Genomic DNA, 26339 nt, shown 5'->3' on the forward strand with positions numbered 1-26339 from the left:
GAACCCAAACTAAAGCGTCCCTGACAGATAGCTGTCTAGACTTTGTCTGAATACCTCCAGGAAAGCAGAGTCTACCATCTCTCTAAGTGATAGGCTCTGTTGTCAAATTGCTTTTACTGTTAGGAAATTTTCTCTGTCAGTCAGTATCTGTCTTCCTGTAACTTAAATCCATTATTCTGTGTCCTGAACTCTGAGCAGATATCTTAGAGAACAGATCTTGGTCTTCTTTTATAAGATATCATTTCAGGCACTGGAAGAATGGTATCATATCCTCAAACTTCTCTTCTCAGGGCTAAACATTCCCATTTCCTTAAATCTTAGTTTCTAGCATCCTGATGATCCTCCTTGTCCTTCTCCAAAACTGCTGCAGTTTGTCTAAATCCTTCTTAAAGTGTAGTGCCCAGAACTGGCCATTACCCAGGGTAGAGTTTGACCAAAATAAAATAAAGTGATACTGTCATTTTCCCATGATTTAGTAAAACCTAAACATTTTCTTTTGGGGAACAATATCACACTGCTGACTTACAACCAGTTTGTAATCAACTGTTATTCTAATATCTGTTTCACAAGTGTCACCCATTCCTTAGCTGTGTGTGTGATTTCTGTTTCCTAGGTGAAGAACTTTGCATTTCTCTGTTAAATTTCACTTTGCTATTTCCAACCTATTTCTCTAACCTATCAATCCAATTTTAAAATGTATTTGTGTCAGCTAGAGTATTAGTTATCTCGTTGAATATTGTATCATCCACAAATTAGACAAGTATTTCCTCCACCTCTTTGTCCAAATCAGTGTTTCTCAGCCTTGGTAGCTTTAAGATGTGTGGACTTCAACTCCCAGAATTCCCCAGCCAGCCATGCTGGCTGGGTAATTCTGGGAGTTGAAGTCCACACATCTTAGAGTTGCCAAGGTTGAGAAACACTGGTCCAAATCATTAATAGAAATGTTGAAGAGCACAGGATAAGCCCGCGTGGCACTCCACTCAATACCTGCCTCCTGTTTGATGGAGAAACATTAATGAGCATTCCTTGGGTATCATTCTGAACAAGCTATGTGTCTACTCCATTGCCCCATGCTTTACTAGCCTTCCAGTTAGAATGTCATGCAGCCCTTTGTAGATACTTTGCTAAAATAATTATATCTATAGAGTTCCCACAATTTATCATGGAAGTCATCCAACAAAAACATGAGATAAGGAAGGCCTGGTAAGAACTGTCCTTCACAAATCCATGCTTATTTTTTTGTAATAACTCCATATTGAGTACAGATTGATTGCTTTATGATTTGCACTAGAATTTTCCCAAGTACTGGTGTCAGTCTGACTGATCTGTAGTTTCCTGGATATTCCTTTTATCCTTTAGGATAATGTTTGCCCTTCTCCAGTTGTCTGGCACTTAACCCATGGTCTAGGATCTTTCAAAGGTAATGGAAAGAGGCTTGATTGGACCATCTGCTAGTTCTTTTAGTACCTTAAGATGTAATTCATTTAACCCTGATTTTAACTTAGAGGTATTCCCTGACTGATATTGGTTTCAAGCATCAGTCCTATCTTTTTATCTTGTTCTTCACAATTACTTGGCAGAATGTATATTTTCTTTTGGAAAAAGACTGAGGCAAAGTACAAGTCAACTAGCTTTCCTTTTCTTTGTTAAGTGTTAGTACATTGCAGACTTCAATGAGCAGCTAGGACTGTTTTCCTTCTCTTCCTTTTATTTTGAAAATTTCTGGAGAAGCCCTTTTTATTGTTCTTGACCAACTCTTCCCTATTAAGTAGCACCAGATCAAGGCTACCTGATCCTCTTGTTCCTTCTCCCACCTTCTGACAAAGTTGTCAGCAAAACAAGTAAAGATTTTGTAGAATGACCATGGTTAGCAAAATTAATCTCCCACTAGATGTCAGGGTATTAAAATCTCCATCTCTTTTATTTCATGACTCTTTGAAAGATCTTTATAGGTTAAAACCAGCCCTTTGGTGCTGGGTTACATCTCTCCACTAAAGTTGGCCTGACCACTTTGATTGTACCAGGAGAACCAGCTGGTTGTCTCCCATTTTCAGGATGTTGGCGGGGGGGGGGGGGGCAAAACCTGGAAGCATTGCTTTTCAGTGATGGGGCCAGCCCTCCTGTTGAAAGCTCATTTGCCTCATTTTTGTGAAAAAAGTTGAAAATACAGCTTTTCTGGAATGTTTCTGGGATTTGATGCCATGTATTGTTTTGGAGTTTTTAACTTGTATTTATAAAATAGATGCATTCCATGTTCTTATCTTTGTGAATCACCCATAGTCTTTTGTGATTATGACAGGATATAAATTTGATAAATGATTAAATATGAGAAATGCATATTCTAGGCCAGACTCCTTTGTTTATAACCACCAAGCAGCAACAGCAAGTGAAAATATGTCAGTAGAATGGTGCTTCAGAAACAAACAAAAAATCCTCCAGTATGTTTGCCTGCCATCATATATCCTACTCAATCGTTGACCCTGACAAACTAGGGAGTATGACTAGAATTTGAAATTTTCACACTGACCAACAAGTCTGCCTCTGGAGCTCCCCTGCTGAGGAACTTGGTGGGAGAGTGAAAATGGGACTGCTGTTGCTTGTAGAAGGAGGTGTATAGGAACTTGGAATAACAATAATTCAAATTAAGAACTTGGACAATAGCTAGCCTATCATACACATTATTCAGCTTCATAATAAAGGGGCCTATCTTATATCATATGATGGCAGGGATGGAAGGAAGTTTGTTTTGATTTTATTTAGTTTAGGATCACATTTGTGCATTCTTACCATTTCTCCCCCTGCTATATATTCAAATTCCGTTATCTCTATGTTTCGCGTAAGCATGTGCAAATGCACAAAATATACTCAGTCTTCTGTAATTTAGTTCTCTTATGAAAAAGGAAGATATTAATTATTTGGGGATCAATTACTTTGTTGTCTTTAAGTATCAATTCCTCATTTGAAAACATAATTAACATTCAGGTGTACAAAATATGCAGAAAAGCTAGTAGGCAATTAAAAAGGTAATATAAAAAGTAGGGGCTATGCGATGCCTTTAACATAATATAATTAGATTTTATGCACTAACAGTTTTAACAAGAATGGACTCATTTTTGTAATGCCCACGATCTGGTTTTAAAATGCAAGTTCTACCTTCCTGCTTCGGTTCTGTCATACTTCTTTCAGCATATAGATGGGATGGACGCATAATTTGCTGCTAGAGAAATTTAATGATGAACTTAATTCTAGAAATAAGCCTGCATTGTTGCCAGTAACATGCCTCTAATATTAAGAACATAAGATTGATACAAAAAATCTTGTTTTTGAATAGTGCTTAGAAATAGACATTGTTCCAAACTACCACATATCTTTTCCAGATATTCTCTGCATGCCCCTTACATTCTGTTATCATAGTGAGATAACAAAAGGCATTTACCTTTACTCTTATCATTCACCCATTTACTCTTACTCCTAATCGTATTTATTCTGTGTGGTTAGAATTTCCAACTAAATGTGGTTAGAATTTCCAACTAAGAACAACAGCTGAAATATTTGTGTTTTCTTTTGTTCTAATGTACAGCCATTTTGTGTAAGGCAGAAAATAAAACATAAATATAACCATTTTGTTATTAAATGCAATTGTGTATGGAACTATATTGGAAGTCAAACAACTTAAAATATAACTTATCCAAATACAATTTCATCCACTTAAACGTCTTCCTTTGCAGTATGTTCTGAAATGTATCAGAGCTCATTATCCATTTATTTCCTTTGGTCTACAGAAGACAAATTACCAATAGGGTTTTTTTCCCCCCAAGGAAGAAAATGAATTGTTTGGATAGTTCATTGCATAGAAGTGAACAAAGATATCATCTTGTAAGAATCCTCCAATGGTATCTAAAACCCGGAATGCCTGGGAGGATTGCAAATAGATTAATACTTTCCATAATTTATCCATCCAGAAAGTTCCTATTCATCTTTACAAATAAAATATTTTTTAAAAAGCTGATTATTTACAAATGCTCCCTATTAAGATAAATGTGGATAGTCTACAGGCTTCCATGAATGAAGGTGGATTTGAACCTGGGCTTCCTAATACAATGTTTCTTAAAGTGTGGTCCGAGGACCCCTGGTGTTCCCCCAAGACCCTCTCAGGGGTCCACTTAATCAAAATTATTTGCCAGATATTGAAGATATTTGCAGAAAATTAAAATATCACTCTTCTCATTATTATTTTTATTTGTTAAAAAAATAAGCTTTTTCATGAAAAATATTTCATGTTAATATCTAATGGGTTTCATATTGTTATTTTTACATGATTCAATAAATAAATATCCTATGAATACATCGATTTTAATTTTTAATACAGTAAATGTTGATAAATATAACCCATACAAACAAAAGTTCTTTTGGGGTCCTCCATAATTTTTAAAAGTGGGTTGGGATCCTGAGAGCAAAAGGTTTAAGAAACACTGTCCTAATACAATATCTTAATTTCTACACTACAGTGGCTTATACCTATAGGGAACTGTTTATTAGTATTAATTCTACCTTCCAATGTTCTAAGGGTATTTTTTGTTGGGTATTAAATATTGTGGAAATATCAATCCTTTTATTATTTTTTCCAGATTATGTTGTCAGCCAAGGAATTCCTATATATCTACTCTATCTACTCTGATGTATCTGTCTATCCACAGGATACATGTAGACAGATGTTACAGATAACATACCGGCCAAGCAAGTTACATACACAAATTTACTAATCATTGAAGATATGGAATATAATATTATTAGATAAATTGTTTATCATAGTGCAGTGACAATTTATGCACAACCTTATAAGTTATGTCAACTTGTTATGTAATGTACTACGTATGTCAATAGTTACCTATAGATTATTCACTATTACTCTAATTTAAATATCAATTATATTAAAATATGTTTGTATTATTCACCATTTACCTATTTTGAAATAATGATAAAAAACAAATTATTGGGAAAAAAATATTAAAACCCCACATTCTGTTTTTTATAGCTGCTGGTCAGTGGCTTCCAGAACATCCACAGATACAGTAAGAAGACTTTGTTATCTTTTAGCAGAATCAGATATCAGTCACTATTTATATTCCAGCAGCATTTGATTTGTAATCCCAGTATAATTAACCTGGTGAATAAATTTCATGAATGAATCTTCAGAAAAACAGATATTTCCTACAACTAGGAATCTAGTTAACTAAAAGCTCTAATATTATTTAAGATATGCAATGAACATCTTAATATGTTGATGTGAGAGAAGAAAACTATCAAAGATTCATAAACCAAATATTCTAACCTTATATTACTATCTAAGCTTGTTGAAAATGTTTGTTGAAATTTGTCAATAATTCATTGTAAAATAACATCCAGAGACACGTAATACCTTAGAATCATGCTTATCTAGGAATTACTGTCAGAAATTATAATCTAAACATTAGATTATCATATTTGACACCAAAGCTCAGAAAAGAGTGAGATTACCATTTTGAAATAACTTTCATTTTGGATGCAGAAATATCAACTAACTGAACCTTCCCTCCTTCCCTTCCCTTCCTTGTAGCAGTATCCATCATATTCACATTTTTTTCCCTTTTTCTATTTTTCTCTATATATAGCAACTGAAATTTCGAGCAAACATATAGGTTTGATTTTAGGGGTAGGTTGATTTTTCTCAAAGGCACAATTCTAATTTCATTGAGAACAAGCAAGGCATCACAGATTATATTGTTATCTCATTGTGAAACAACTTGGGTCCTGAAGGTAAATGGACTGCCTCTTCAGAAATTTAATTCAACACATTATGTCTAACTCTGGCTCCTTAAACGTTCGTCACCTAGACTTTCATCCTGCCATTTGTCTAAGAACAGAGGCATTGTCATGCAGAGAGCATGACAGCTACTCTAGAAGATATATTTTTTCAGCAAAAGAACTGAAGTTACCGTATGTAAATACATATTTGCATAGGTCTTATATATGGAGATAGCATTTGTTCAGCTTCACATAATATGATAAGCCACAACACTTCAGTTTAGCTGCAAAAATCTGGATTATCCATATATGGCAACCCCCCCCCAAAAAAAAATGAAACAAAAAACCTCTCTGACTCTATCTAATGTTTTACAGCCCAGATATGATTCTCTTCTATTGGAACAGATATGATATGCCTGTTAAAGTGTAGTATATGACAAGTAGGAAAATGGTGCTTCTATTAATATTTTTAGCTTATTGTGCACAGCCAATGACTGCTGGCTACTAAGCAATTTTAGGTCATCAACGTATTTTATATATTACAACATTCAAATTCAATTAACTATATTAGCTTGGTTTTAAGTTGCTCCCAGCAGCTTCCACAGATGTCTCTCTTTCATCAGAAAGACAAAAGCAGCGTCGCATCTCAAGCTCTCTGTCCCTTTTGAGTGTGCACACAATGATGAAGCATTTATAGAAAAGGAATGTGGTTCTGCTGCAATGGAACACTGCACTGCTGCGGTCACCTTGCCCCCTCTTGCCCCACAAGGCATCCCACGGCTGGTCAAATGACAAAAGGAACATTGCACTGACAGGACTCAAGCTCTCCTTTTTTCTGCACATCTTGTGTTGTCACATGCACATATGAAAGGAGGAGCTTGGGTGGTAGAGCTGTTTCTTCATCATTTTGACAAAAGTGCTGGGTCCTGAAGTCACATCTTGGAATGACGCTGGAGAAGAACATAGTTATCCTTAGCAGAAAGGTTATTCCAAATAGATTACATTTCTGCATCACACAAAGACAGTGTACAAAGCTGAATGGGTGACCTGTTGGGGCTGCTGAGGAATACAAGAGGAGAAACAAGCTAATCTGATATATCTCACAAAGGCAGGGTCTGTTTAAACCATAGTTTATTGAATAAACTACAATTAGCTGGGTTTGGAAATATGCTATCCCAGCTATAGGTAAAGTGATGCCTTTTGCTTGGGGTCATAGAGGTTGTGGCTGGTGATGGGGGTGGGCTTGTGACTGAGGGGGTGAGGTGGACATTTCTTTCTTTTGCATTTTCAAGGGTCTGTGAATGGATATTTAAAGAGGCAAATAGCTACCTCAAGGTTTGAGACTTGAAGCATTTGTTTTTCCTTTAAACCCCACAATAAAAAATTACCTTTATTTTCCACGGTTATTGACTTGTTTTTTTAAGGTGAGAGGTCCAAAGGTTCTGAGAGGCTTAAGATTCTAATTTGGGCTCTTAAACTCTCCAGGTCTAGGGCTGAGAGAGAATGGGTGGCTCAGATTCATCCTCAAAGTGGCCTCAAAGCAGGGAGCAGGGAGGACTAGAACTTAACTGATACACCAGACTGGTTGCCATCCGTCCGTCCATCCATCCATCCATCCATCCATCCATCCATCCATCCATCCATCTCTTTATCTCTCTTTCTCTCTTTCACACACACAGGTAAGATGGATGGATGGATGGAGAGACAGAGAGAGATAGAATATATATCTATGTCACGCCCACATACTGTATATACACATCATCTTGATCTATAAAGTAGAGAAAAACTCACTGTTTGTTTTATCTGTGGAGTAAAATAACCTTATCCAGAATTGCAGAATAACAGTATTTTGGGGGATGTGAAAGGTACCTGAAGCATAGCCTTAATGATTGGTACCTTGGTACCCATCTGCTTCTGCCACATCTGTGCACCTGTTTCCCTTGTGTAGAAAAATGTATTCATAATTGCGGAGCAAAGTCATAAAAGAAAACTGGCAATTGAGGATGAAAAAAATTATGTTCCAAATATAACTGGCAACTAGGTGATGGGCAAAGCGAATGGCAGCAGCATTGCTTTTCTATTAGTTGCTTGCTTTTCACTCCTTTGTAGACATGCCTTTGTGGTTCCTCTCTGAGAAGACCATTCTGTCAGAATCAATTATATCTCCATGCAGTGGACCATGTCCCCGTTCTGAATAAAGAGGAGATTAATTAAAAAGGTGTGATTACCAAAAAGAGGAAATTATGTTTTGTCAAAGAAATAACAATAAAAAGGCAAATGTATTTTGTAAAGAAAGATGCTTTGCTTATTCCTGTTGCCATATGCCAACATTACAAGTGTGCATCTGCTGAACATCTCATGAACATATTTCCATTTCTTCAGGGCAGGAGATTTAGAAGCTCTCACAAATGATGTAGTGATGCTTCTGGGGAAATGTTCCAATTTCTTTTACAAACTTCATTTCCAGACACTGAAATATAGATGATAATAAGTGGCTTGGTGAACCTATCCTGGCCTGAGGTTAAGTGAACCTGTATTATGGAAGTTGGAGGAAGAGATGTGGCTAATTAACACATCCGGCATCTAAGCAATTGTTTGTTCAGTCTGCTCTGTGAGTGAAAATTGCACATCACATAAAAGTCCAGGTTATGGTAGTGGGGAATCCCTTGAGGGCTGAAGGCAACTTACAAGTCATGCTGGATGCTGGAATTGCCCAGAATTTTAGTCTGTTGCAAGCCTGTCTTGATAAAAAGTTGTGCCTTAGACAAGGTCATCAGTGATTCAATTTTTACGATACCTGCCTGAAGCCAGATGTCATATTACCAGTGAAAAATTTAGACTCCTGCATATTAATCCTGATTGAAGTTACATTTAGAAAAGGAAGCCTTTTTCCAGGATTATTTGTGGCAAAGCATCCCTCATATTTATCTCTCAGCATTTTATAGAATGTAGGTAACATTTACATATTAACTTGTTTTTGTAGTCTTACTTTGGATTTATGTCTTACCAGCTGTGTATCTGTCAGGAGGCTGAAGATGAAAATATAGGTTGCCACCTGGAGTATAAACACTAATTTGGAACAAGTCTCAAGAATAGGAGTTACTTCTGAAAAACCATGCATAGCATAATTGGTCATATTTTGGTATTCTCTGCATTTTGACGGGGTGGAAATGCCGTTTGTGATTCTGCCTGAAACACCACAGAGCTTTGGGCTAATGCTCTGTCTAGTGGTAGGGATATTACAGAAGAGAAGCTCCTTTTTTTACTTATGTACTGATTCGGGCAGAATGATTAATTGGATAAAATAATTATGTGGGCAGTTTTAGAACAGGATGACTTCACCATGAAGCTTGTTTGACAACAATAAATCAATTATAGCCTGCCTCAGCCTAATCCAGCTCTTCAGGTTATTGTAACAATATAATAATAATAATAAAATCCCTGAGTCTCTGAAGGGCAGAGTGCGACAGTGATGTAAATGGTATTTTTCTCTGCCCATCCTGTTTGTGAGGAAAATACTTTCAGAGAGGGAAGAAACTGAGAACAATACTTTCACTATAAAAATAGGACATAGATTTTCAGCCAAAAATATATCTTATAATGTGATTGCTCTTTAAGTATGCTTCTGACATCAGTGGGCTACTATAAAGAGCTTAACAGAGGAAATTTTATTCTGCAGCTTCCTGTACGTGAATCCTTGAGCCACATGCAGAATGCCTTTCGTAATGGGGAACATCTGCAGCGAATATGCCAAACACCATCATTTAGAGCTCTGCCACACAATTAAAACAAAACAAAACAAAACTCAGAGGCCACATTTAATATTATGGCCTTTGCTTTATGGAAGAAGGTGGCTGTCTCCAGCATGCCCTCTTATTCAGTACAGGTCTAAAGTGATGCAGAAATTTCACTTTGTCATTACAATATCTTTCTCATACTTAGTTTCTTTTTAACATGCATCTAGAGATCTTCCTCTCAAAAAAAAGGGGGGGGGGAGGAGAAAGGGATTGTTTAAAAATAGGACCACTACTAGGGATTAAATTTAACCGCACTCTCTCTTTTAAGAGTAATAAATCCGTATTAAATCCATTTCAAATCCCTTGTTTTGAAAAAAAACCCAAAAAGGAGCTGGAAAGTAAGGAAAGAAAATTCAAAAAGAACAAAGTACCTGAAATTTTATTTTATTGCAAAAAATGTCTTTCACTTTTGGTGATGAAGGAAGAGCAGACGTGAATTAAACTGGAGATGGACATTCCACAAGTCAGATTTTATACCAAGGATATTTTTTGATCCTTGGATTCCTGCTTTTCTTCTATAACTTCTACTACTAGCCTGATCAAACTTGACTTTCAACAATGGGGAAGTTGTCTACATCTTTGCAGGTAAAACAATATGCTGACAAAGCCATTGGGCTTCAGGTATTGCCTGTGTGCTTAAACCATCTCATATCTCTTGGAGGTAGATTGCCCAAACTTGGCTAGATTTATTAGCTGCTGTGTAAGTAACAGCAAGAATGTTAAATGAGAGGTTGCTAAGTTACAAACCAGGTAAGATAAAGGCATGTTTCCAGATGTGTATAAATATTCTGCCTTAATTTCAACAAAAGGATGTAATGCAGCCTTAACTGAAGATGCTACCCCATAGTTTAGTTTATAATATGGATTTATCCCTTGCTTCCTGCAGGGCCTTACCTCTGGCTATATTTCAGGGAGGCATTACTGCATTCAAATCTTATTAAAACATATCATGTAAGAGAGAAATAATGTCTAATACTCAGCACGGGAGCTTTTTAATGGTAATACGCTTATCACACAAGCTCCTCCCAAGACAAGCTGTGCTGGCCTAGAGGATGAGCTCCTGGCAAATACACACAAATCATAATATCCCGACAAGGAAAACAGCTTCCTTTTTGCAAGTCTGTAGAACGGAGATGCCTTCATATGCTCAGATAATGTAGACATTAATCCACTGGCTGTGGGAATGGGATTTGAACTGTGCAAATTCTAGTTCAAAGGAGAAAGCTTTCTTAGTCATGATGTCTTTGTTATTGGTGTTTAACTAATACATGATTTAATAAAAACTACACGGCTCTGATTGGCTTACCAAATGGATTTGGATTCCTTGAAAAATGCAGCTGGGACCATGCAAGACTGATCAGGAAAATGGCTCAGCATTTCATATTCAGGACTGAAAATCAACCCGACTTTTAATATAGGCACCAGTCATCTACCCTTCCATCAGAACAAAGTCTTAAAGGAAAGCCAAGGGCATTGGCATACATGCAAGGCTATGAGTCTCCACCATAGTTACTGGCTTCCTGATGATGGTACAAATTTTGAGAATTTTAATTATTCTTAATTGCAAATTTCTGCATCTGTCAATGAAATAGCTTGACAATACACAGGCCTTAAGCTCTATAAAATCGTGAACAATTCTAATGCATTAACATAATCTTTGTGCCTAGTCAAATTAATTTAACTGCACAACTTGGAAGTCCTTTTTTAAGGCTTGAAATACAGGCAAAAGGAGGGCGTAGGTATTTCATTTCACAGTCTATTACTTATGCTATGCTGCTATTATATATTATTCCATTCCTATTTTGATTTAAAGTGTGTCTGGGGAAAACCCTCATTTTGGATAGTTTGGACACAGCTTTCCATTCTGCCAAAGGACATCTCAATTCTAAATAAAACAAGATATACTTTACAGTTTTGAAAGACAGAAAATTTAGGGCAATCATCCATCTTTCCTCAACAGTGGAAAATTCTCTTTCAAGTATATATGGAAGGGCTTGCAGATTGAACAGGCTGTGGTATGGCAGGCTGAAGAGCACAAAAATCCTACCCTATAATTTTATCAGGAGAAATGTAACAAAGCTATTTTGGTGGACTAGCCTCACTCCTTATTATCCTGGAAAAGAAATGCCCCACCTCACCTGGGGCTTTGCCCCCCATGTTGCTCACACATGGAAGGAGTACATTTCCATGGCAGAGCCAGGACTGCACACATCATACCAAGCTTTCAGCATAAACAACTCATCATCACATTGTAGTTACAGTCCCAGCCTAGGAAGCCCTGTAATAATTCCCATCTCTCCTAAAGCAGAACAAAGGCATGTGGCAATTTGCTCATCCAAATCCAACTTTATCCAATGATCCCAAACTGTTGGAGAGAAATTGTTGCTGGACATGATTCTAGGGTTCTAGATAGAAAAGTGTTAGCAGTGTCCTCAGACCAGCTGCTTGTCTCAAGGCTTCTGTTGTGTCCCAAATGTCTTTAAACCCTGAATTCCATTACCTGTCAATCAATTCAATCAAAACCTTTGGGCCATATATTAATGGATATTAACCATGACAAACATAATAGATGTTTCTATGATTAGAAGCAGTATATTCCACTGAATTATGAGAACAAAAAATATGTTTTCTTTACAAGCTTTTGAAGCACCTGGATGGAGATAATATGGATCAGATTGCGAATTTGACAAAGGAAGATATACCTTAAGTGTTACAGATTAAAAATACAAAATGACATTTGATATTTAAAATTTCAAGGGGCACTTGAATATCAAATTTAAAATACAAGGCACTCACCACCATTAAATCTATGTTAAACAATAATACAAATAATAGACATGGTGGTCTCATTTAGACACCTAACTTCCTCTAGCAACTCAGAATTCTAAATCCTTTTGTGGTTCATAAATCAGTTATTATTTTAGAAATGTTTTTTTTTCTTACAAACAGAATGTAACTTTAAAAACCTCTTCAGAGATTTCATTTCCAAGAATATCTTAAAGCAGTTTTCACATATCTCTAGTGCTTCCATGCTGAGTTATTTGCTGGAAGCAAAAGGAAAATCCTCTGTAATTTTAATCCTTTTGCTCATGGTTAATAAAGCTCTGATGGGCAAGAAAAAGGTTTTGAATTCTCTCCCATGTATATATACACCTATATAACATTTCCCCTTCAAATCATCCTTTATATAACTTGGCTATCTAGTTGTAGGGCTAACTGCAGTCTCAGCCTTTTAGTTTATTTGTAATCACACAATGGTCAGTCAGTTGGTGTTTATATGATTAATGATAAATTCATCCTCCTCTTAGCTATAGGTAGCCTATTATGCATTTTCTTCTTATATCCCATTACTGGAAATCACAGCCCTGTCTATTTTTATTTTATTTTTTTGCAGCTGAAAGCTTTTTACAAGCATAAATTCACTGGAATGTTTCATTTTGATTGTAATGAAGAATGTTAGGAGAGAGATGCCTAGCACTCAGTAGTGCAACTATTACTGAACTCCAGGGCCTCAGTTTAGGAACTCCACAACCCAGGAGGCTCCAGGCAACAGCAGCTAATAGGACAATAGCAAACAGACCTAGCATCAGGTCCCGGGCTGATGCAAGCTTAGTAGCCACTTTATGGGAAACAACATGCCTGCTTTGCTTTGAAGTGATTCTTATTGTTTCAGAAAGAAATGTGAAAGAACGTGTTAACATGGTTGGGTTCCAGGGCAGGCACTGAATGATAGGTGCTGAATTCCATGTACCCTGAATTGCTAACTCCAGAATTAAATATTGAGGGAAACAACTTACACCATACAGTTATGTTTAGTGCCTTACAGCAAGACAGACTGAGCTAACTACTTGACTTTCCCCTACAGAATAAGTATATTGGTAGGGGTAAAGGAGATAATTCAGGTGAAAAGACTATCTGTCTGTCTGTCTAATCTCATCTTCATTGCTGCCTTTCGCGTTTTGAGGCAGTGCTGTGAAATAAGCCAATAAGAAAATGGATTCCATAGCGTTGTAGTATTTCTTACTAACTTTAAGTATTTCTTTCTTTATACTATATTGTTATAATGTTACAGTGAGTATGGTTTATTAATATTTATTGTGGTATAGTCTATAACTGATACAAAATAGGGGTTTTTTTTAACCAGTCAAGAAATATAATTTTTGTTCACTATTTTGACCCTATACATACTCACATGGAAGAACATTTTATTGAAATTAATGGGGCATATATTTTTTTTCATATGTATGCAGTAGACTTTTAAAGTTCTCCTTGAAGAATTAGGTCATCAAAGAAGGCAGTTGGTGTTCAGAAAGAAGTAAATGGGAATCCATTAACCTACAGTTGAGTAATCAGTGGGATGGTGACATTGACAAGCAAGGCCTAGCTCAAATAATTGGTGAAAAGATGAAACTGTTGAGAAATAAATGCTCCTTGGATTCCAGTTTTTACCAACTTGTGCTTAATGTCAAACTCCATTCACTTAAGGACTGATCATACATTATACTAAACATGAGGAAAAGGTTATTCTCTAACCCCAACTCCTACATGTGTTCATATACATGCATATACAATGGGTTCCATGGATTCTTTAAACAAGAAGGACTTTCTTTCTTTAAAAGCCTACACACTTGTCTTCCCCGGTCTAGTGCTGTCCCAGGTAGCTCTCAGAATTTTTATCTAGCATGCCTACATATTGATTGTTTCAGTCACTTCTGAAATAACAAAAAATACAACTGTTCTCTTTGCCTGTTTTATTAGAATTCTACGTTCTCACATTCCAACCTGTGTTTATTTTGTAATATGAACATCTGCTAAATTGTTTATTTTCTCATTCCTACTTATATCCCTCTTTCCCCGCTGGATTGAGTCTTGTGTTATTCCCTTGCTATGAAGTCTCTGTGCTATTGATATATTCAGTGTAAGTAACCTCTTGTGTCTCTTAGGAACTGCTTTCATACAAAAAAGATACTGTGACTATAAAACTGTCAGTAAATATATATTTGGTTAACAGATTGGTGTGGAAACTTGTTTTATGTATCAAATTATCTAGAAGATAAGCAGATGATTAAAGAGGAACTCTTTTCTTCTTTGATTAGTGTTTCAGTGAGTGCACTCAGTTACCAAGTATACTGACTGATATCTCCTAACACATGGTGGTTAGAATCCTTTTCTTTTAAGAACCTTCCTGTTGCTAATGGCCCTGCTGTATCAATATATGACCTCATCAATGTAGGTGAATGGAATAGAAAGGAAATGTATCTGACTTTCTGTAGATGAATCTGGTTACTAATGAAATAATTCATACTGATTCCTCACCTTCCTCTGTAGATGAAGCTGCTTCTTCAATTTTGTTGTGCATTTCAGGTAATCAATTCAAATCTCTTTGGAATTCAGTGTTTACATATAAGTTACAAAGTGCAATCTGCAATAATTTAATAATAATTGATCCTCAATTTAAATTCTGTGTACCTATTTTATACAACAATGTTCTTATGTTCTTGATTAGCTTGAGGCTTTTTATGCATTTCCATAATCAAAATTATCATTTCCCCAATCTCCATCTTTCAGTGTCTCTGTTATAATTATTAGAAATAGTATGCTTGTCCACATGTTAGACAGTAGATATAGCTATCAAGCTGTTTCACTCTGCTGTAATGTATTTGTAATTTAGTTTTAAAAAATAAAAATAATGAAAAAAAGTTACAAAGTGCAACTTCCTTAGATGTAATGTGTAGATCAATGTACAGATTTCAAAAAATGAACTAGATTGTAAACATTCTCAGCATTATCTGGATCTCACAAAACTGGATGGGAAAGGGGGAGCCACATTTAGATCAATGAACAGCTTTTTTTATTATAAGCAATGTGTAAGTGTGTGAAGCGATTTTATATCCCCACGGAAATTCTCTTAACAGTTTAGTAAAAACTAAAAATATGTGTTAATAGTTTTGGTCAACCTAGCCAGCAATGGGTTTCAATTCTGGGAGTTGCAGTCCTAACACATCTGCAGGGTGCCTAGTTAGGAAGGCTGATCTAAAGCTAGAACAAGACAACAATCTTGCTGTTAGCATGGCCCTGCAAGTTTAAGTATACCCAAAGCATTTTAAGTTCCAATGGATTCCAGGTTTCATACAAAACTCACTGCAGGATCAGCTTCAGGATCAAAACTATCATTGCCATCCTGATGAGCTTGAACTTCTCTTTTTACTATACAATGTAAGGCATCAAATACTGTAAATATTCCAGAGCCAAGCAGGGTGATAAAGTTCTCTTCTGCAGTTCCCTGTTAAAATTAAAATTACAAATATTTTACTGCTCACTACCATGAGATGGGTCTGCAGTGAGAAATGGAGCCATAATTCAGCATCTGATAATCAGATAACACAACTCTGGCCCATTTTCTCTGCTCTATATAAGAAGGCCATTAATGGGTCATAGTGACTTTCCTACATGTTCAAACAGTTGTGGAGATATAGATGACCAGAAGGAGGACTTTGTGGCTATACTCAGGTCAGAATCAATTTGATATCTTTCTTCCACCTTTAGGTTAAGATGTTTATTTTTGATAGGTATTTAATATGCCAAGTTAAAAGTGTTTTTCTCATCCCCTGTTTTTTAAGCTTGTTTTCTAAAGTGACCTGTCTCTTACTTTGTAATCTGAATGTGTATGATATTTGTCTACAAACTGCCAGATGTGATGGATTTTAATTCCCAAAATTTCCAGCATACTGATTAAATATAATGCCAGAGTAAGTATCCAGTTGTGGAGACTTTTTTACCTCATGATGTTATGACAGCTATCTGTGGTGGCCTTGGATGCCACAGATTTTGACTTTGTGTAAATAAAAATATTTGTTTTTCCACCAAAGTGGCAATGTGTCTTAGACCAATAGAAAAGTAATAGAGTAATAATACTACAACTAATCATATTAATTTATTGTAGCATGAAAAATGAATGCCAGTATTATGAATGTACCCATGCTTATTATGTTGATCTAGTTACAAATTTCTTTTTAAATTTCAGAATATCCTTTGAGCTAGACTTTTTGGTTAAACACCAGTTTGGAAACAAATATACCAGCATGTGCTTATTCTCAGTGAGGAAAGTTTTGAATTATGTTTTTCCTCCATTTGTTTTTAGAAATATTATTCAGTAACAATGACAATCAGGACTCTGTGGTGTGACTTGAAGAGAGCAGAGTAATTTCTTTAAGTGGTATGCAATATTCTGAGAAAATAGTGGAAAACAAATCTTTGCCCATTGTTGGCTGAAGAGAATTCAGGAAACTGATTTTAATAGCACAGTGCAGGTGTGCCCAGTCCACAAATAGCATTGTCTACTTGATGTGAATTTCCGGCAAAACTCAGAAAAGCTTGTTGGTGCCTACATTCAAGGCTCATCCAAATAATCCGATCAGATTTTGCTATCAATCAAGTTTCAAGGTGTTTAGTAATGGATGAATAAATGGAGAAACAGAAATAACCATTCTAGTATGTATATATGCAACTGGGGATTCTACAGCATTTTCATTGTAATAGTTCCCAGAACTGAGGGCTAATTCTTAGAAGTCATTTTTAAAACTGTCATGCTGCATATTTTAGAACTGACACGAGAGAATTTAAATGTCTTTATTATGATCATGGAATGATGACAGTATTGTAACATTTCCTCTACATTATTGTGAAGAAATATAAATGCTGGTTTCTAATTTTTGTTATTGTCAATCAGTATGATTTATCTATATTGATGATGAACCATATAGTATAGGAGAGGCAGAAAAGTTGGCAGCATTAATGCTAGTTACTGGTATTTGTTAATAGTTAATTGCTATTTACAGCATGCCTTGATATCTGTCACAATGGGGTATGTGCTATTCAGTCATGCAGGCTCAGCAGCCCTCAATGAATGAAAGTAATGTTTCTATTGAAAATAAGTTCTTATTTATTCATAGGCATGTAATACTGGAAATGTAACTAAATCGTATTTACCATCGAAGACTACTTTAGATGTCACCTGGATTTTCTTCCCCTTCCTACTCATAGTACCCGATGTAAATATATAGGGGGCACACTATGTGCTGATGTAGTTTTGTGAAAGCAACAATTTCTGAGTGATGTTAATGATGTTACATTTATCTCATTTCTCTTCTTGGTGAGATATTCCTGAGGGTGTCATGTTTGCACTTTTTTTAAAGCATATCGCATTTTCAAAACATTAGTTTCTTTAAAAATATATGGACTGAGCATGCATAGAAGCATCAAGAGACATGGGATGAGCCTTCTCAATTGCTGCTACATATTATAGCAGCCCCAACCCTGTTAGGATTTCAGAAGACCATCAAAACCTCACTTTTCCAAGGGATGATGTGAATGTTGGTTCCTCCTGGAGAAGGGGTTGCTGTTGATTGTTGTATTGTATTGTTAATCTGGTTATTACATTATGTTTTCAATCTGGTTTTTTATAATGGAATGTAAGATGGTCAGAGTTGTTTTTGACTGGAGTGGCTTTTAAGATCCAACAAATAAATACATAGCAGAATACAAAATTCACTGCTGTTCTGTCAGATGGTCTAATAAGAATCAGCCAATCTGCAAAATATTTTTCCTTTGCAGACCCCAGATTTAGTTCTCTGAATCTCTGTGTCTGACTCAGCATATTTCTATTATTTGTTATTAGCCACAGATAATTTTCACCCTGGGTAGAGAAAAGCTATCTGGATGTATGACATCTTCCCCGAGCCTGCTTGGCTACCATGGAGATTCAAACATTACAATATCATGGACTATTAACACTCCATTGTTAAATTCTAGTACTCCCTGTTTTACAAGAAAAGGAACAAACAGGGAAGGATATGGTGTTTCAGCTGTATATTGTTTAACTAAATAGATATCCCAAGACATTTTACTGCTTCACTAAAGGATGGGACAGTCCCCATCCTATTTACAGATGCCGACCAGATCAGCAGTTGAATTTTACCTCATCGCTAGGAATAAGGAAGCATCCTCAACTTCTTCTGAAAGCAACAGGCTACATGAAGATGCAGAACTATGTTCTGCAACAGAGGAGGGTTTGTTGTGATTGCTTCTTCCACACTGCCTATTGGCTAGCCTTGGAATGAAATTATGCCAATGTAATGAATAGCATTTTGTAAATGGGCCTTACGCACAAACCGAACATTGAGATGGGCTATTAAGAATAGGATTTTGACAACTTAGAAGATGGCAATCATCCTTGTTGGCTGCATTGTTTGCCAGGGAAATTTCAGTCAAAGGCAATCTGTTGTTGTGGCATTGTGATTCTTAATATGTGAGAGAAAGACGTGGTCATATCTGAAGGGAGGAGGACTACAGTGTTCTGTGATTGCTGTGTACTTGGGATAATTGGCTTAGTTCCACTAGCCCATTTTTCTACATTAATTATTTTACCTCAGTGTGGAAACACATAGAGTGATAGATGCCACTGGCTGCTTTAAGCTCATGAGTAAAGAGCTCTGCTGATCATAAGTATTAATTTTCCATCACTGACTTCACTCAAATCACATTTTGTCAGGCTGTAACTAATTCCTGCTTGGATATGGTCTAAACAGACTATTTTTAGTATGAACAAGCAGGTTGTGTTCTGAGGGATGAGACTAAGGAGCACAGATAGATGTGAGCTAAAAGTCAGTTCAAAAGACAAAAGTGCTGTCAGAGGAAGCCAATTCACCAAGAGCTGTGATTGTTATCTGCAGCTGCTGTTGATTTGACTGATTTCCCAACTCTGGGGACAGGAGTCAGTGAGTAAGAAAGGACTAGTAAGGTCAAATCATAATTACTGCAGCTTTGCATAGCAATGATTAATCAGTTAGAATTGCAGAAACAGCAAAATTTCTTCACCACTCTCTGTATCCAGTCTGAGACACACACTTCATAGCAAGCATGCCCAAAGAAGCTTACAACATAAATAATTCATTTACAAAATTGCAATAATTATACAAAGTATTAATAAGAATTTATTATATATACTGTATGATGCCTCCTTTCTGGGTTGTAAGGCAGAGGGAATAGTGTGGATGGGCAAATTAGGACTTAATGTTAGCCACAGGAGGAGTGAGTGATAATTAGGAAAAATAGTGGCAGGACAAGGAAACAAATACTAAGAGAAATAAGAGAAGGGAAGAGACAAGAGTGAGGTAGAGAGTATAAGAGACAGAGATGGGTAGAAAGAAGGACAACAGACTACTGACAGTAGAAGATGAGGTGGGGCTTCAACCGGAAAAAGCAACAGGGATGGCAGAGATGTAAATTGATGCTGGTCATGACAGCAGATTGGACTGATATCAATAATGGAGACACAGTGGCAGCAGAAAATGTTGGGAGTGGTGGTGGAGAATACATGGAGATAGAGATCAGAGGGAGAAGAATTTTGGAATAGTGGCAGACTGGAAGAAGAAGCTGGAGGGGTGGAAAGAGGAATTCAGAGCAGTGATGGGAACAGGAAGAAGCCTGAGCCACGTGGAAAGAAAAGGTGCAAAGATAAAGGAGTGGTGGTACAAGGACCAAAAAGGGTTGAAAAAAAAAAGAGATATGAAAGGATCAGAAGGGTGACAGCTGTTGGAAAATTATGTGGGTAACTTCCAGTTTGGTAAGCCCCCAGTGCAACTCCCAGTTAGTCCCTATATCTGGATCAGAGCAAGCACATACACCACTCAGTTCACTAGCAAATATCTATCTATCTATCTATCTATCTATCTATCTATCTATCTATCTATCTATCTATCTATCTAGAATAGAAACTTTATTTAGTCATCTGACCATATCAAAAGTATAAAACCAAAAGAAGTGTACAAGTAAATACAAAGAAAACAGTAGGACATATAATGACTCGTTATCCCTACAGTTAACCCCAATCTGATCTAGATAGTCTGTCCTCTTCAAAATAGCCTTTGATATAAAGAGTGCTTTCTCACTAGTGTGCAGGTTTGTTCTCTGCAAGAAAGTAAGAGAATTTCTCCTGGGTCCCTCAGTATTTTTTAGTTTTTAAATAAGAATCTAGGTAAACAGTCTTTCTACAGAAAATAGTTTGCAATCAAAGAGGATATGTGCAATGTCTTCAACAGCTTGTAGACCACAGATAGTCTTTCTTCAAATGGAACTCCATGAAGCCTTCCATATCTTACCATGGAATCTAGTTGTTCAAAATGAGCTCTAGAAAAAGCTCTTCTAAGATGTTGAGGCATATAAGTTGTTAAATACTTTTCTAACTGGGAGGCTGATTTGTATTGAGCCAGCCATTTCAAGGACTTAACACATTTATGGGCTACAATATCAACTTGGGCAGCCACATCCGTGACCCTTTGTTTGAAACTTTTCTTGGCCTTCAGATCTGAATGGACTGGGAATTGGATGGAACATATTGTGAGATGGCATTTGAAAGTTGGTCAGCCCAAGTGTGAGGAGGCATATTATGCAACTGCTCTTCAAAACAAAGCTTGGGTAATCTGGGTCCAGAGATAAGATCTTCAGCCAATAGTTGAATACTTTAATTACTAGATAGCTTTGTACAGAGGTATACCCAATTCTGCCCTTATTGCTGGAGTTGGTGTATACTTGTCCACCCCCAAGATGCATTTCAAGAAAGTGGACTGTTTCAATAAGGGGGCATTTATATATCCCTACAGTTCCATGCCATACGTAATCATTGGGACTATTTTGCTGTTATATACCTTTATGATTGGCATTAAAGAACCTTGGTGAGCTGCCTTATGGAATTGGCACAGGATATAGCCCTTAAAGAACTCCTCTTAAAATGTGGGAGCCAGGAACCTGTTTCTGTAAAAATGAGTCCTAACTATAGACAGGACTTAACGTGAACTACACGTTCCCTATCTAGGCTCCAGTTATACCTAGTCCACCTCTTCCTGGAAATAACTACCTTGGTCTTGGACTTATTGATGTTCAGGTAGTTGTGTGTGCAGTATGAATTAAACCTGCACAGCAGTCTTCTCATCCCTACCTGAATATACGGCATCAATACCACATCATCTGCGTAAAGCAGAATATTTACGTGTTTATTTTTAAGTTTAGGCATATGCATACTGATTGAATGAAGGGACTTTGGAATGTCATTGATGTACAGATTAAACAAAATGGGAGCCAGTATACATCCTTGTCTGACCCTTTTATTGATACTAATTATCCCTCTTGGGGAACTATGCGTTCCTGTGCTTACCCTTAGGCATGAGTTTGAATGTCGGGCCTTGATTAAAGAAAGGAGTCTAGGATCCATGCTCAGGTCCATAGGTTTCTTCCAAAGAAGGTCCCTATTTATTGAATCAAATGTTGCATTGAGATCTATAAAAGTTGTAAGCAGTTGACTCTCTTTAGCTGTATATTTTTCTATTAGATGACATAAAATAAAAGTTATCAATAGTGGAGCGATCAGACCTAAGTCTAGTTTGCTGTTTAGGTAGCAATCCCTTTTCAATTACCCAGTCCTCAATCTTGTATAAAAGATATTTGGCATACAATTTTGCTACAATGTCAATTAGATGAATTGGTCTATAATTTGAGGGATCATCCCTGTCACCCTTTTTGTAAATGGGGACACAATGGAGAGCTCCCGACCAGCTGGAATTTGGCAGGATTTATGAGTAAATAAACCTGCAAGTAAGGGAGCCCACCAGTTAATTTGACATTTGAATAATTCAGAGGGTAGAAAATCTTCCCCAGGAGCTTATTGGACTTCAGAGTCTGAATGAGTCCTCTAGTTTTCTGTTCAGTCACTGGAGGCCAGAGTAGGGCGGGACTACAGGCCTTCTGTAGATCATTTTGTGAGTCCTCTAATACACTGCAACTTGAAGCAGTGAAGCTTGATGTTTATTAAACTTCTGCAAACATCAAAACAGCTAACTGGAAAAAATGGGATTAAAGGCAGGCAAAAGCAGGGAGAAAGAGACATGAACAATAGGCCAGAATGTACTTGATATAACTATCTGTCAAAAAGTTTCCAGAGCCACTGAAAACTATACTGTGGGAATTAGCATGAATAAACCCAAAGGGAGTAGCCTTTGGTTATTTCAACTTTAACCCATTTATGTATATAAGAGTACTAGAACAGAGATGGAAAGTAGAATACCTGGTGATCCCTCCTCTATTGAGGAAACAATTTGGTGGGTGGTGGTGTTACAACCAGCAAAAGGCACTAAAAATAAGACAAGCAGGACTGAGATACCTACTTGTACCTTTCTACCACACATACCCTTTTTGATGAGAGACAGGGTGTATAAACTGTTTGTATTCTGCAAAGTAAATTGGTCACTATTTAAATTATTTATGTTCTGTAAATCAATTGGGGATAAGAGCAAAAATATGTTACTGTTTTATTTATTTATTTATTTGGTATGGCGGATCATCTCACCAAGTGACTCTGGGCGGCAAACAAAATTTTAAAAATAAAAACAATTACAATAATACAAAAATTAAAATACATGGCAGCCAAGAATAAATCACCCATCATAATCACTAACAGAATTAAGAAGTAGATCCTGCACACGCTCAGGGCCCCAGGCCTGGGCACAGAGCCAGGTCTTTAAGGACATGCAGAAAGCCAGCAGGGTTGGGGCCATCCTGATCTCTGGAGGGTATTACATAAGGCGGGCACTATGGCAGAAAAGCCATGTCGTCTAGGCCCCGCCAACCAGCATTCATTAGCCAATGGGACCAGAAGCATGCCCATCCTGCCTGACTGGATTGGATGGATAGAAACAACCAGCTTACTTTTGTAAAATAAGAACAGTAACACCCTATACACTGTAAAACACAGTTAACATGCTTGTTCTTTACAACCAAGAGGAAACACCCCTAAGAAGGGATCAAAGTGAACCAAACCCCCTTGTTCATGGCTCTAAGACTGGTGGAAGCATTATTTTGGCACCCAATTTGTTTAAACAAAAAAGTATATGGGAGCTGGGGAATGTCCATCAGAATTCATGGATAACATACTGTAATTCTCAAGCCCAGAGGCTCCAAATTAATAGCGAGTTGCATACGTACATTGGAACACACAATTATTGACCCTTACAGCAGTCACATCCATTAAAACAAAGTGTTAGGTCCTACTCTAGGTGCAAAGATAGCATGGATTTTTTAACAACATTAGTTTGAACGGCTAAGGAAAAAAGGCAATGTTATCTGCTGAGTTGGTTGGGTTGTCACATATAATTGCTCCCACTATAACTTGAACGTTTTTTTGATTATTGTAGTTTATACTTAGATAGCATCAAACTCAGGCTTATTACACAAGCATGTTGCCATGAAGTGGTTAAAATTAGGTTGGCTATTTTGGGTGTAGTATGAGCCTGACTTGAATGGTTACTTTATGGTTCAGAGTTTTGTGCAAGTCTGGGAAAGTGGATTAATTTACTAAACCATAGTTCAGTTAATCACAGATTAGTGTGTTTTAGTATTACAACCTAAGTACTGTAAATCCATAATCAGTCCTGTGATAAACTAATCCATTAATGATGAGGGAGAGGGTAGCTGAGCCAAATCATATTTAATTAATTACATTTTTTTTCCTTTTACAATTCTTTGCTTAAAGCAACATGGCAGAAGGAAGGTATAAAGAACAACAGCGCATTTTAGAAACAGGACAATTTCATTGAAAGCTTGAGTATCCACATATTATCTTTTTCATGCACAGAGAAATAAACTAGCACTGGAAACATATTAATTAACGGTTCATACATAGGAAGTATACAGCACACAAGATCTTCAGTAACACTAAGTATTTTGGCCCTGTATTAAATTTTGAGATAGTTGTTTCATATTAATTCATATTGTTTCATATTAATTGGTTTTTATGAGTTGTAATTTTTATTTTTAGTATAATCTGCTGTCTTTCATTATTCTATCTGTGTATAAAAAAAGGATGGTTTGTAATGGGAATTAAAAGATACAGGTGGTGAAAGTTGAATTTGCCACAATAACCAACTCAAGACAGAGGAGAATGTAAAGTGATTATTAATGAGTTGTCTTATTTTGTTGAGTCAAGGAAATTTCACAAAAGGATGGAAAGTTGCCAGAAAAGTTCAGCTTGTGTCAGTTCATTTTCTGCCATCCCTTATCCTGTGATTATATCAAAGTAATCAATTGTTTTAACTGGAATACATGAAAATAGTTGTAAACAATTGAAATACCTCACCCTCTACCCTTTGACTGTTTATATTATAATTTAAAAAAGAGCTTAGATTTATTATACTGAAAGAGAAAAAAAAATTCTGCCAACGTTGTAATGTTTTCTCTGATGTTTGCCCTATTATTGTTTGAGAAAAGGGCAAAAAGTGTTGGGGAGTGATTTCATTTAAATTGTAACTATTCTGCTCATAGGTTTGTCATGCAAATTTACTAATTTAATTTTACTAAATAAAGGAATATACTGTAATTCATGTGCATCAATTTATTTGGAAAAGTTAGTGGCAACGTTATTCCCAAATACTTCAATGTTTTAACACATATCTGGAGCTGATACAGTGAGTAGATACAATTTTGAATACTAGAATTAACAATAATGTACATAATTTCTGATTTATCCAAATTAATCCTAAAATCTTTTCTCCAAAAATGATAATTTTTTGATTACCCCAGGAATGGTATTGACTGGATCATCTATACAAGAAGAATATCATCTGCATACCAAGACCATGAAACTGTATTGTCTCTATTTGTAATATATGAGGTTTTTCCAAACCATTTGGATAGAAAAGCTCTAGTAGCCAGTTCTTATGTTTGCAGTTCTTAACCTAGAACTGCACAGGGACAGATGCAGTGATTTGTAGAGTAAGTAATGACAAGTAATTGGCAATTTGTCAATATTTGGGCAATACATTTTATGAATAAGATGTGTTTGTACTACTACCATTCCTATAACAAATATATGGACAGTTAAATTAGCATTTCAGTCAATATACTGTTTTTATTACCTCAATGACACAACATTAACAAACCCTACCATGTTATAAACAATTTCAATTTGCAATAATTTCTTACAGAGTTTATTTAGAATAATCATATATCTTCCCACCAAATCCCTCTTTCATGCACAGTGAAAGCAAGGAGAAAAAATAATCCCACTGTAATGCTTACTGGCATTGACCTGCAACAAAAGTATGGGGAAAAGCTGGAGATGGTGAAGAAGCCAGTTTGGTGTAGTGGTTCAGGTGCTGGCCTAGAACCCAGGAGATGGTGAGTTCTAGGCCTCCCTTAGGCATGATAGGCCTAGAAAGGCTGGGTGACTTTGGGCCAGTCAGTCTCTCTCAGCCCAATCCACCTCACAGGGTTGCTGTTGTGAGGAAATAGGAGGCAGGAGTATTAGGTATGTTGCCACCTTGCATTGACCAAATATAAAGGGATAAAAATATAATGAAAACAACAACAACAACAACAACTTGGTGGACAGCTATGTTGAGTATACCTGCAATAACTTGTGATTATGCTGAATAAAGCAGGAATGAGCAATTCATCATGATTTCTTGAATAAGGGCTTAAGAAAAGGGTAAAAGGTCATTAAAGACAGTGTCAGCTCAGTTTTCCAGACACAGCATTCCAGAGTTTGATATGATTACCAAGAAATCCTTTTTCAATTGGGCCTTCATTACAGTTGAGAAACTGGCTCTGAAAAGTTACCATCTACTGTACATATAGACACTCCACCACTCTAAAAGATAACCAGGTAATTGATTGGTTTACAAAAATGAATCCTATCACTCCAAAACATAA

This window comes from Python bivittatus, unplaced genomic scaffold (genome assembly GCF_059951505.1).
Source record: "Python bivittatus isolate LINGU-HERP-01145 unplaced genomic scaffold, Pbiv_v1 ctg000330_np1212, whole genome shotgun sequence".
NCBI classification, from domain to species: domain Eukaryota; kingdom Metazoa; phylum Chordata; class Lepidosauria; order Squamata; family Pythonidae; genus Python; species Python bivittatus.